The 12,015-nt window shown below is 47.4% G+C and overlaps 1 long non-coding RNA gene across 1 annotated transcript in view; it reads left to right on the top strand.

Annotated features, from left to right (window-relative positions):
* The first annotated feature begins 7,931 nt into the window (after positions 1–7,931).
* The window catches only part of LOC148138244 (uncharacterized), a 65,108-nt gene continuing 61,024 nt past the window's right edge, over positions 7,932–12,015 (top strand). Inside the window, exon 1 of the long non-coding RNA XR_015754032.1 lies at positions 7,932–8,142. This is a non-coding gene — a long non-coding RNA (uncharacterized LOC148138244). The remainder of the gene's footprint in view (positions 8,143–12,015) is intronic.

The raw sequence follows: 12,015 nt of genomic DNA, 5'->3' as shown, positions 1-12,015 counted from the left end.
CCTAGCTGTTGGCAGGGCTAGTGAGGTATTCGCAATCTGTCAGAGGAGGTATTAGGAGAATATGAAGAAGTATTAAATGCGAGTTTCATTGCCTATGGTTTGGTATCGGAAACATACAGGCAACAGTTCAGAAATGTAAGGAAGAAACCAGGTCACACGTATGCCAAGCTTGAAAGAATTAAACAGAGCAACTCCCACAGATGGATGAGAGAATGAAAGATAGACAAGACATACGAGCATCTTAGAGATGTCATCATGTTTCAAGAGTTTAAAAACCCAGTTGCGGTAGAGATAGGAACTCATGGTGAGGAACAGAAAGATGAAACACAGAGAAAAGCTGCAGAGATGGTGGATGAAGACACAATAGTGCTTGAATCAAAATCAAGCACCCGACAGCAAAACCATTTCGTAAGGGACAGATTAAATTAGATACTCTCCAGTAGGGATACAGGCCCTTTGGTTCACTCCGACCTTTCGAAGAGTAACCCAGCCAGACCCATTCCCTCCCATTCTCCATTTACCCTTGTACAATGCACCTAACCTACACATCCCTGAACACTACCAGCGATTCAGCATGGCCAATTTAACCAACCTGCACATCTTTGGACTGTGGGAGGAAACCAGAGCACCCGGAGGAAACCCACAGGGAGAAATGTGCAAACTCCACACAGACAGTCGCCCGAGGTAGGAATCGAACCTGCATGAAGAAAGAGTGGGATCATTCAATTACAAACAACAAAATTGTTTTGGGCGGCACGGTGGGCGTCACGGTGGCACAGTGGTTAGCACTGCTGCCTCACAGCGCCAGAGACCCGGGTTCAATTCCCGCCTCAGGCGACTGACTGTGTGGAGTTTGCACATTCTCCCCGTGTCTGCGTGGGTTTCCTCCGGGTGTTCCCGTTTCCTCCCACAGTCACAAAGATGTGCGGGTCAGGTGAATTGGCCATGCTAAATTGCCCGTAGTGTTAGGTTAAAGGGGTAAATGTATGGGTGGGTTGCGCTTCGGCGGGTCGGTGTGGACTTGTTGGGCCGAAGGGCCTGTTTCCACACTGTAAGTAATCTAATCTAAAAAAATAAGTATATCACACACTTGGAAGAGTTCAGCAGAGGTGGAAAAAAAAACACACAAGAGGGTGGAAAAGACGGGTAAGACCTCAGGGGGTTTTCACTGCAGTAAGGTGGGACACACAAAGTCACAGTGCTGCTGGCTTTGGAAAGACACTGGGAAAGAGGATGTGGGAAAAGATCCTAAACCATGGGGATTAGTTAAGGTAGTGAAATAAATCTCAGGGTAAGTGGAAGAGCTACAGGAGAGTACACTGCCTCTTCAGGGGCAGGAGAGTGAGATAGCGTCTGATCTTTCCAAACACCTCACCTGTGCGGGTCCGATTTACTCAGGTAGAATAGAGGGAGTAGGAAGCAAAGGTAAAATATTGAGAGATGCGGGAGATGGTCTGTCTTGAATAGGAAGATATAAAAGGTTTAGTAATATCATTCTTACAGCAAGGTGACCAAAACTGAGCACATTACTCCCAAGTGTGGCCTCATCGATGACTTTATAAGTGCAACACTGCTTCCCAACTTCTATACTCAATGCCCTGACTGATGAAGGCCAATATGCCAAAGGCCTCCTTCATTGCCCTGTCTACCTGTGACTCCACTTTCAGAAAATTGTGAACGTGAACTCCAAGGTCCCTCCGTTCCACTACACTCCTAACGCCCCTACCTCCAGCAGAAAAGTAACCTCCTCCAGCCCATATAGTCCCTCCCGATCAATGTCACCTCTGCCAGATGCTACATCCATCCCCTATCCCAGAAACATCCTCTGCCACTGACACTCCCTCCCTATCTCTGTCATCCATCAGCCACTACAACTCCTCCTTATCTCTGTGATGCCCTCCAGCTTCAACACCCCCTCCTTGTCCCTATTACCTCCTCCAGCCCCTACATCTCCCTCCCTATCTCTGTAACTTCCTCCACGCCTATACCCTCTCCCTAACCTAGTAACCCCGTCCAGATGACAACCCCTCCTTATCTCTGTAGCCTCCACCAGCCCACACATCCTGCCTAACTCGGCAGCCTCCTCCAGCCCCTACAGTCCCACCCTGTCACTGTCACCTCCACCTGATGTTACATACACTCCCTATCTCATAACCCCCTCAAGCCCCTACTCCCCCTCCCTATCTTTGTAACCCCCAACAGCACCTTCCCCCAAATCTGAGACGTTCTCAAGCCCCTACACCCGCTCCCTATCATTGTTACCCCTCCAGCGCCGAAACCCTCCCTAACTCTGTAACTCCCTGTACTCCCTACACTTTCCCTATCACTCTATCCCCTCCAGCTCCTACAATCCCTCCCTATTTCTGTTGCCTCCTCCAGTACCCACACCCCTCCTGATCTAAGTAACCTTCTCCAATCCCCCCACCCTTCTCTATCTCTGTAATGTCCTCCAGTCACTACAGCCCCTACCTGTCCCGATAAACTCCTCCAGACTCCACCCCCTCCATGACTCTGTAATCCACTACAGCCCCTAAACACCCTCCCTATATCTGTAACCTTCTCCAGTCCCTACACCCCCTCCCTATCTCTGTATCCCCCTCCGGCCCCTACACACCATCCCTATCGTTGTATCCCCCGACACCCCCTCCCTATCTCTGTAATCCCCTCTAGCCCCTACACCCCTTCTCTATCTCTGTAATCCCCTACAACCCCTACACACCCTCCCTATCTCTGTAATCCCCTCTAGCCCCTACACACCTTCTCTATCTCTGTAATCCCCTACAACCCCTACACACCCTCCCTATCTCTGTAACCTTCTCCAGCCCCTACATCCTCTCCCTATCTCTGTAACCCCCTCCAGCCCCTACATTCCCTCCCTGTCTCCATAAACTCCTCTGGCCCCTGCACCCCTCCCTTTCTGCATAACCCCCTCCAACCCCCTACATATCTCCCTATCTCTGTAACCCCCTCCAACCCCTACAACCCCCCTGTAATCTCTTCCAACCATTATAGGCCCTCCCCAGAAAGACACCAGAGACAACAGCTGCTGGATGGTTTTGAAATTAAGTTTTTGCAATTTAAATATTTCTTTTTTAATTGGAACAGAAAATTGTTGTAGAGTTGTCAGGCAGATAATAAGCTATTCAGAGAAAGGGGGGCTTAGAATTGTGAAAAGTTGTTTAATGTTCATGCTGAGAGTTAAAGAATAAATTGATGGAATTTACTTTAAACAGTGGAATTTGGGAATTGTCTGTCACTCATATTTTAACAGATTACAGAGGTGAGGTGAGATTTTTTCGGGTTGTTTGGTAGAATTAACAGGGAGTTCACCCCGTGTTGTAATACTCTGGAGTCTCGGGTCCGTGATTTGGGCACGTTTGGACAGATTCAATCTGAGATTTGGAAAGATTTGAATAGATTTGGGGTACTAACAGATTTAAGCATTTGCCGATTAGTTTCCTAGATCTTTAAATGAACCGTAGTTTGATTAATTTTGGTTACTCGTGATTGGTGAGATCAAAAGTGAGGAAAATGGCTCTTAAGATTGTGAAAGAGATTTCTAATTGCCTTGAGATATCCCATAGGTATGCTCCGTGAAATAATTCATCGATTAATACAACCAAAGATTAGGAACGAAACAGAAGTCAATCTTTCTCGGTAAATCCCCAGATTAATGATCGACACTCATTACAGCCTGTTCCCTGGTAAAAGTGCGTGGGCCTGCAGAGAACGAGAAGGACACAGAATGACCGGTAGAGTGAAGAAGGCAGACAGATCGTCAGAGAGCGAGATTTAGCAAAAGGAAGAGGCATGATGGGGCCTTGGGATTGTGACAGGGAGAGAGCGACAGAGCAAAGAGAGTCACAGAGAGGCATACAGAAGGTGAAATGGGGAGAGACATACAGAAATGAGGAAGAGAGAGAAAAGGATTCAGAGGAAGACAGAAGCAGGAAGAAAGAGTGTGAGAGATCCTGGCAGATGGGGCAGAGACAGACAAGAGACATGTAGAGAGACAGAGATAGAGAAGGAGAATGACAGTGGAAGAATGAAGAGTGAGGTGGGAGGTGAAATAGAGAGGGAGAGAAAGAGAGAGACAAAGACAGAGAGAGAGTGAATGTGTGTGTGTGTGAGAGAGAGAGACAGAGAGACAGAGAGATGCGAGACTGTGTCATTAAGTCAGAGAGACCCAGGGAGAAAGAAGTAGAGATGGGGAGATCGAGAAAGGAAAGAGAAAATCAAAGATGGATGGAGACAGGTCGAGACAGAGTGAGGCACAGACACTGAGACAGAGTCTCTGACAGTGGTCCAACCTCCTTTCTCTCTCCATTCTACAGAATGATTCCAGATTTGGGAGAGAATTCGTAACGACCAGGTGAAACCTCTTCTTCACCTCATTGAATAATTTATCAGCTCCAAACGTTCTGCTCTTCCACACACTCAATAATTTCGCGACAAGAATACTTTACAAATGGTGAGATTTCAACAAAATTCACCTCCAACAAATGTATTTGTTTATTTGTTTTTCTTTTGTGTGAATGGAACTCACTTGCCAGCACTTGGCCCATATCCCTCTCAACCCTCCTCTTCATATGCTCAAAGAGATGCCCTGTACCAGCCTCCACCACTTCCTCTGGCAGATCATTCCATACACGCACCATACTTTCAATCAAAATGTTATCCCTTTTATCCCATTTAAGTCTTTCCCTTTTCAACCGAAATCTTCGCCCTCTTGTACTGAACTCCCCCACCCCAGTGAACAGAGCTTGTCTACTTAACTTACTGATTCCCCTCATTAATTTTCAAGGTGAAGGGTGGAAGGGGAGATGTCAGGGGTGGGTTCTTTACCCAGAGAGTGGTGGGGGCATGGAATGCGCTGCCTGTGGGAGTGGTAGAGTCAGAATCTTTGGTGACCTTTAAGCGGCAGGTGGATAGGTACATAGATGGGTGCTTAAGCTAGGACAAATGTTCGGCACAACATCGTGGGCCGAAGGGCCTGTTCTGTGCTGTATTGTTCAATGTTCTAAACCTTTCTAGGGTAATCCCTCAGCCAACGGCACACCAGGGAAAACAACTCCAGCATATTCATCCTCCCCATGTAGCTTGACCCTTCCAATCCTGGCGACATCCATCGAAACCTTTTCCGACCATTTCAACTTACACAACATCCTTCCTATAGGAGGGAAATCAGAACTGCATTCAATATTCTAAAAGTGGGCTAACCGGTGTTCTGTACAGCTGCAGCATGACCTCCCAACGCTTATGATCAATAAAGGAGATGATGGCAAACCCTTCTTCGCTATCCTGTCCTTGCGATGCCACTGTCAAGGAATGATGAAGCACACTCCAGGTCTCCTTGTGCGGCAACACTCCTCAGAACATTTGTCAATTGTGAGCCAAAGCGTGTATATCGTGTCAAGGTCCAGCTGCAATTGCATGCCTACTGTAACAGTACCCATGCAATGATGAATGGTCACGTTCAGGTTTCTGATAGTGATGTGATTCAGAGATGGTGATACCATTCAACATTAAGTGGTGATTAGATTAGATTACTTACAGTGTGGAAACAGGCCCTTCGGCCCAACAAGTCGACACTGCCCCGCTGAAGCGCAACCCACCCATACCCCTACATTTACCCCTTATCTAACACTACGGGCAATTTAGCATGGCCAATTCACCTAATCTGCACATTTTTGGACTGTGGGAGGAAACCGGAGCACCCGGAGGAAACCCACGCAGACACGGGGAGAATGTGCAAACTCCACACAGTCAGTCGCCTGAGGCGGGAATTGAACTCGGGTCTCTGGCGCTGTGAGGCAGCAGTGCTAACCACTGTGCCACCGTGCCGCCCACAGATGTTTGGATTCTCTCCCAATGATAACCCCCTGAATGTTGATAATGAGCAGATTCGGTGTTGGGAACACCAATGACCGTCAAGTGGGCGATGGCGAGATTCTCTCTCAATGGAACCCCCGGAATGTTTCTCATTGGGTAAACAATGGAATGCGTCACTGCTGAATGCGAAGGAACAATATTTCTATCACCTCTTCAGTCAGCTCCTACACACTTGTGTCACCAGAACAAAGCAGGCACCATGCCCTCCACTCGATTGACACGTTGGGCCCCACTTTCAACACTCGCTCTGTCCACCACCAAATGTACAGTGGCTGCAGTGCGTACCATCTATACAACACGCCATGGCTCCTTGAAATGTCAACACCTTCGAAACGCGAGTCTTCTTACACCCTAGGAGGACGAGGGAAAGCAGACACAGGAGAGGGAGCACCACTCCCTGCGATTCCTCCTCCGAGTACCGTGCCCCACCCCATTCCTCAACAAGACCATTCTGACTTGGTACAACATCATACATTCCTACAGGCTTTCCGGGCTCAACATCCTGGAACTCTCTCCCGAACGGCAACTTTAGGAAGCAATGACCATAAGATAATAAAATTCACCCGGACGGTTGAGAGGAAGAGGCGGGAACCAAGTGTAATGGCACGGCAATTGAGTAAAGGTAACTACGAAAACATGAGAGAGGTTCTGGCCAAAATGGACTGGAAGATGGTGGAGTTGAAATGGTAGGAAATCCTGGGGGTATGAGATTAGATTAGATTACTTACAGTGTGGAAACAGGCTCTTCGGCCCAACAAGTCCCCACCAACCCGTCGAAGCGCAACCCACCCATACCCCTACATTTACCCCTTCACATAACGCTATGGGCACGTTAGCATGGCCAATTCACCTGACCCTGCACATCTTCGGACTGTGGGAGGAAAGCGGTGCACCCGGAGGAAACCCACGCAGACACGGGGAGAACGTGCAAACTCCACACAGTCAGTCGCCGGATTGAACCCGGGTCTCTGGCGCTGTGAGGCAGCAATGCTAACCACTGTGCCACCGTGCCACCCAATAGTCAGGCGGCACAAGAAAAATTCATCCCGATGAAGGAGAAGCATACAAAGGGAAGGATGAGGCAACCATCGCTGGCAAGGGAAGTCAGGGACATCATCAAAAACCAAAGGAAAAATCATACACTGCGATAGAGATTAGGAGGAGGCCGGAGGTTGGGGAGACTTCAAAAATCCGCAGAGGATAACTGAAGAAGGAAATAAGGGGAGAGCAGATGAACTAAGTGGGTAAGCTAGCTCAGAAGATTTCAGAAGAGTTTTTAGCTCGACACTGAAAGGTCAAAATTGGACCTCTGAAAAATTAGGCTGGAGAAGTAGTAATAGGGAACAAAGAAATAGCAGAGGAAGTGCATAGGTACTTTGCACCAATCTTCAGAGCGGTAGCAGCACACCAGAATTTCCAGAGAAACGGGGGCTGAGGTGAATGTCGTAGTGTTCACTGAGGAGGAGGTGCTGGGGAAGCTGAAAGGTCTGAAGATCTGGATGCACGTTTGCTCGTTGAGCTGGAAGGTTCATTTTCCGACGTTCTGTCACCATACTAGGTAACTTTCATCAGATGAAGCACTGGTTTTATGATCCAATTCCTATTTATGTGTTTAGAGATCCTTCGGTTGGTGATGTCATTTCCTGTGGTGATCACGGTTCCTGCGACGAAGTCATTTCCTGCTCTTTTTCTCAGTGTGTGGTAAACAGGGTCCGAGTCGATGCGTTTGCTGATAGACTTCCGGTTTGAATGCCCATGCTTCTAGGAATTCTCATACTTGTCTCTGTTTGGCTTGCCCGAGGATGGGTGTGTTGCCCCAATCGACGTGGTGTCCTTACTCATCTGTATGTAAGGATACTTGTGATACTTGCTGAAAATGTGTTGCTGGAAAAGCGCAGCAGGTCAGGCAGCATCCAGAGAACAGGAGAATCGACGTTTCGGGCATGAGCCCTTCTTCAGGAATCCTGAAGAAGGGCTTATGCCCGAAACGTCGATTCTCCTGTTCTCTGGATGCTGCCTGACCTGCTGCGCATTTCCAGCAACACATTTTCAGCTCTGATCTCCATCATCTGCAGACCTCACTTTCTACGCGTGATAATTCACCGGAGGCTCACTGATGATGTTACCTAGCATGGTGATGAACAGTCTGAAAATGAAACTTTCCACTCAGAGAGCAAACTTGCTTCTCAAACCAGAAGTTTCAATTACAAACAGGAGGGAGTAACAGGAATGCAGAGGACTGGGCTCATGGTAAGTCCCTTGGTGGTTTGGATGAGCAGAGACATCTCGGTGTCCGTCTGCATGGATCCCTGCAATTTGCCACCCAGGTTGATAGAGTTGTGAAAACGAGTGAGTTAGTTTTTATGAATAGAAGGATTATGTTTCAGAGCCATGATGTTATGCTGCAGCTGTACGAAACATTGGTGCTGCCACACTTGGAGTATTGCATACACTTCTGGGCACTGCATTATAGGAAATATGTGGAAGTTTTGGAAAGGGTTCAGAGGAGATTTATTGGGGTGTTGTCTGGTATGGAGTGAAGGTCTTAAGAGCAAAGACTGAGGGAGTTGAGGCTGCTTTCATTCGAGAGAAGGTGAGAGGTGACAATTGAGACATATGAGATAATCAGAGGATTAGATAGCGTGTACAGTGCGAGCCTTTTTCCTCAGATGGTGACGGCTCGTACGAGGGGACGTAGCTTTAAATTGAGGGATGATAGAAATAGGACAGATGTCAAAGGCATTTTATTTAGTCGGAGATAGTAGTGGTCTGGAATTGCCAAAGTAAACTCGCCAACTTTAACAGCATTTAAATGGTGATTAGATCGACATTTGGATGAAAATGGAATAGTGTAAGTCAGATGGGCTTCAGACTGGTTTCACGGGTCGACAGGACATGGGAAGCAGATGGCAATGGTGGGTGGATGCTTGTCACATTGGAGCCCTGTGACCAGTGGATTGCCTCAGGGGTCAGTGCTGGGCCCATTGTCGTTTTGTCATCGCTGTCAATTATTGGCAGGAGAATGCACAAGCCATGATTAGTAACTTTGCAGACGACATGAAAATAGGCGATAACATGGGCAGTGAGGAATGTTATCAAAAAATCCATCAGGATCCCGATCAGCTTGGAAAGTGGGCCGAGAAATGGCAAATGTAATTTAATTTCGATGGGTGTGAGGTCTTGCATTTTGGAAAGTCAAATCAAGGTCGGAGTTTCATGGTGCATGGCAGGGCCTTAAATAGTGTAGTGGAACAGAGGGACGTTGGAGTTCAGGTGCACGGTTTTATGAAGGTGGTTTACCAATGGGTAAACTGAGCAGTGAAGAAGGCTTAGAACATAGATAGAACATAGAATACAGAACAATACAGCACAGAACAGGCCCTTCGGCCCATAATGTTGTGCCGAACATTTGTCCTAACTTAAGCACCCATCCATGTACCTATCCAATTGCCGCTTAAAGGTCGCCAATGATTCTGACTCTGCCACTCCCACAGGCAGCGCATTCCATGCCCCCACCACTCTCTGGGTAAAGAACCCACCCCTGACATCCCCCCATACCTTCCACCCTTCACCTTAAATTTATGTCCCCTTGTCACACTCTGTTGGACCCGGGGAAAAAGTTTCTGACTGTCTACTCTATCTATTCCTCTGATCATCTTATAAACCTCTATCAAGTCACCCCTCATCCTTCTCCGTTCCAACGAGAAAAGGCCTAGCACTCTCAACCTATCCTCGAACGACCTGTTCTCCATTCGAGGCAACATCCTGGTAAATCTTCTCTGCACCCTCTCCAAAGCTTCCACATCTTTCCTAAAGTGAGGCGACCAGAACTGCACACAGTACTCCAAATGTGGCCTAACCAAGGTCCTGTACAGCTGCAACATCACTTCATGACTCTTGAATTCAATCCCTCTGCTAATGAACGCTAATACACCATAGGCCTTCTTACAAGCTCTATCCACCTGAGTGGTAACTTTCAAAGATCTATGAACATAGACCCCAAGATCCCTCTGTTCCTCCACCTCACTAAGAACCCTACTGTTAACCCTGTATTCCGCATTCTTATTTGTCCTTCCAAAATGGACAACCTCACACTTGACAGGGTTGAACTCCATCTGCCACTCCTCAGCCCAGCTCTGCATCATATCTAAGTCCCTTTGCAGCCGACAACAGCCCTCCTCACTATCCACAACTCCACCAATCTTCATATCATCTGCAAATTTACTGACCCACCCTTCGACTCCCTCTTCCAAGTCATTAATAAAAATTACAAACAGCAGAGGACCCAGAACTGATCCCTGCGGAACTCCACTTATAACTGGGCTCCAGGCTGAATATTTACCGTCTACCACCACTCTCTGACTTCGACCGGTTAGCAGTTTTCTATCCAACTGGCCAAATTTCCCTCTATCCCATGCCTCCTGACTTTACGCATAAGAATTTGACATATTGGCATATTGACTTTTGGTATATTGGCAGTTTTCAGTTAGGACATTCAGTGCTCAGTTGGGAAGTTATTTTGCAAATGAATAGGAGGTTCGTGAGGCCGCTCTTGGAATATTGTGTTCACGTTTGTTCACCTTGCTATAGGAGGGGTCTTATTAAACTGGAAAGAGTGCCGAAGAAATTTACAAGAATGTTGCCAGGACTTTTATAGAGAAGGTGGACCAGCTAGGGTTTTCTTTTATCTTTAGAGCACAAGACACTAAGTGGGAATCTTATAGAAGTATATAGTATCATGAGAGGTATGGATAGGGTGAATGTACTCAGTCTTTTTCCCCAGGGTTGGTGAATTGAGGATGAGCGGGCATCAGTTTAACGTCAGAGAGGTAGGAGTAAAAGGGAGCCCGAGGGAAATTTTTGGTTTACACAGGTGCTGCCAACACAAGTGGTTGAGGTGTTTTCATTAATACTACTTAAATGGCATTTGGACAAATAAAAGGCCAGGAAAGGTTGAGAAGGATATGGACCAAGTACAGCGAAATGGGGCCTTTCTACATGATGTAGACTCAGTGGTTAACACTGCTGCCTCACAGCACCAGGAACCCATGTTCGATTCTAGCCTTGGGCGACTGTCCGTATGGAGTTTGCACATTCTCTCCGTGTCTGTGTGGGTTTCCTCTGGGTGCTCCAGTTTTGTCCCACAAGCCAAAGTTGTGCAGGTTAGGGTCAAATTCTCTCCCATCCTGCACAACCCCAATGCACCCAATCCCTTTTCAATTCACTCCCAGGCGACACAATCACCAAGGACCCAAAGCACTTAAATCTCACACCCACTTTATACAATCCCATCTGACCAAAACCCCTTCCCGTTCACTCCTACCCAATGGACACAAACGACTTCCAGTTCTGAGGAAGGATAGCGAGACCCAAAATGTTAACTCTGATGTCTTCTTACAGATGCTGCCAGACCTGCTGAGCTATTCCAGCAACTTTGGCTTTTGTTCCGTTCCCGTTCTCATTGGCTCTGCACAATCCCAATGGACCCAAACCCATTCCTGATCATTCCAATTCTACGTAATCCCAATGGACCCAAACCACTTCCTGCTCACTCCAATTCAACATCATCCCAATTAACCCAAACTCCTTCCTGTGCATTCTTATTCTACACGATCCCAATAGACCCAACGCCCTTCCTCTTTGCTGTTGTTCTACGCAATCCCAACGAATTCAAACCCCTTCCCATTCACGCCTACACTACTCTGATCCCAACGGATTCCAACCCATTTCAGTTCACTCCCACATTTCTCAAACCCCATGGTCTGAAGCCACTTCGCTTCCAACCCCAGTCCACCAATTCCAAATGGACCCATCTCCCTTCACGTTCACCCCCATCCCACACAAAGCCAAGGGAGCAAAACCCCTCCCAGCTCGCTCCTGCTCTATGCTCATGTAATGCACTGAAAAACCTTCCATTTCACTCCCGCTCTCTGCAATCACTATGCACGCAAGCATCCGCCCATTTTCCCCAATGTACCTTTTTCCTAGGTATTACTATGTTCGTGAGGAAGTTAAGCTGATCCTTGACCAGCTATTGCACCAATGTATCACAGCTAAATTTGTCCTGGGTTCAAATTCACCTGTTGCAACCAATGTCTTAACAGTTGCCTTTTCTTTTAAGTG

This window comes from Chiloscyllium plagiosum, unplaced genomic scaffold (genome assembly GCF_037043375.1).
Source record: "Chiloscyllium plagiosum isolate Xiang-an unplaced genomic scaffold, Cpla_swu_hap1 HiC_scaffold_41, whole genome shotgun sequence".
Lineage (NCBI taxonomy): Eukaryota > Metazoa > Chordata > Chondrichthyes > Orectolobiformes > Hemiscylliidae > Chiloscyllium > Chiloscyllium plagiosum.
The sequence above is the reverse complement of the archived record's forward strand: the minus strand, read 5'-3'. Positions and strand labels throughout refer to the sequence as shown.